Source organism: Octodon degus, unplaced genomic scaffold, assembly GCF_000260255.1.
Source record: "Octodon degus isolate 3935 unplaced genomic scaffold, OctDeg1.0 scaffold00031, whole genome shotgun sequence".
NCBI classification, from domain to species: domain Eukaryota; kingdom Metazoa; phylum Chordata; class Mammalia; order Rodentia; family Octodontidae; genus Octodon; species Octodon degus.
The window spans coordinates 12,680,602-12,682,317 of record NW_004524607.1 but is presented as its reverse complement, the minus strand read 5'-3'; the positions used below and the strand labels follow the sequence as shown (position 1 = coordinate 12,682,317).

General features: G+C 43.4%; 1 long non-coding RNA gene across 1 annotated transcript in view; it reads right to left on the bottom strand.

Annotated features, from left to right (window-relative positions):
* Nucleotides 1-1,716, bottom strand: part of LOC111816392 — a 17,429-nt gene that overhangs the window by 705 nt on the left and 15,008 nt on the right. Inside the window, exons 2-3 of the long non-coding RNA XR_002820796.1 lie at nt 517-613; nt 275-424 (exon numbers count right to left, since the gene is read on the bottom strand). This is a non-coding gene — a long non-coding RNA (uncharacterized LOC111816392). The remainder of the gene's footprint in view (nt 1-274; nt 425-516; nt 614-1,716) is intronic.

The following is a 1,716-nucleotide window of genomic DNA, read 5'->3' as shown; positions in this document are numbered from 1 at the left end:
TTTAAAATTAATCTTAGCAAAACATTACCAAAGTCATATGCAAATAGGCAGTTACTTTCCTTCTTTCCTTCCTTCTCTTCCCTCCCTTCTTTTCAGCTACTGATTTCAGGAGATTTCACTTAAGTCCTCCCAGCCATCTCTCAGCTGACAGCCCGAGTACCACAGAGGGGTGGGAGCCAGGGGTGGATTTGAAGTTGGTGAATTTATAGCTCTGTATATAAAAATTACTACAGCTGAAAACAGAAAACCCATTTTTAACTAGACAAGTGTTTACCCGCAACTGTACACTGAGTGTCCTCACTAAGTGGACACTTCAGTGCCAGGTTCTGTCTGAGGTGGTGCTGATGTTTGGGTTGCTAATTTCTGGCTTTTTCTTCTGCAGGCATCAGCTGGATCCCCAATCTTCTGGTAGTATAGTCTGAAGCTGAACTCCACAGACACAAAAAGAACAAAAGTAAAACAAAAGGCACTCATGGAAATCAGAAGACACTGCAAAAGAGCCAGGGCTGCACTCACCGAAGGCCTTGAGCCATGAGACTGTGGAACATTTCCAGAGACCCGATGGCAGCTCCCCATTTGCCCATGGCCTGGCCAGGGAAGGCACTGGACCTTTCTGAAAGAAAACCAAGCATGTAAGCATGGACAGCAGGGCCAACAGGTGCCACTTGTTGGAGGATGGCCATGGTAAGAGGTGATTCTTGGAATTCAGAATAGAAGAAAATCTTTTAATAAATTCTTTTGGAGATAGTGACTGACACGTGGAGATGGAGCCTCAGGGGGCTTGAGAGGGTGTGTGAACAATGCAGGGCTCTTGCCTCATCTACCTCCTCCCACAAGCCCTCCATGATTCATTTTTCCTGTGTAGTTTGGATACTCAACACAGCTCTGCTAGCGTTGGAGGATGGTTATATGGGACTGGATGTCTGAGCATTTGCTCACAAGGGAAACTTTTGTTTCTGAAGAATTTTTGTAGCAATGCTTTTTGTAAAAAAAAATATTTAGTACAGGGTCTACAGAGTCTCACTACACAGATCAGAATCGTAGTGATCCTTCATGTTTTTCAGCCTCCCAAGTGCTGAGATTACAGGGTGGCACCACCACGCTCAGTCTCATTCAACATCTCAGCATGCCCCAAAGGCAAGGCCAGAATCATGAACCAGGGATGGAAGACCCAGCACTTTGCCTGCCTAAGCAGGTGTTTTAATCTGCTGAGCTATCTGGCTGGCCCTACAGCAATGCTTTCACAATATTTTCTTTACTCTCCTGATTGCTTAAGGCATCCAGAGTGTATCCTAAGTCCTAATTTGATGATACAGGCCATTAGAACCATTAGCTGTTACCAGTGATGCCTTTGGGACTCCTGGCGCTGTGTCATTTCAGGCTGCTGCATGTCCTGGATTCTAGTGTGCAAACTGTTTTCTCATAATTTAGTGGCTCTTTTTTATATTGAAGTGGATGCCACTTAAGATATACTCATAAGTGAAATAAACCAGACTCACATGTAAATAGCTTATTGTTTCCCTAGTATAAGAACTCAAAAGAAGAAATACAAATAGAAAGGTATAATACAACTAAAAGGAAAGCAAGAACTCGTGAACTAATTAAGAGAGGGAAAGGAGAAGAGCTAGGAAACATGACAGTGACAAGCCATACAGTTATATGTACAAGATGGGCAAAGCAATGATCCTGAGAATCTCCAGATTTTTTAATCTAGCA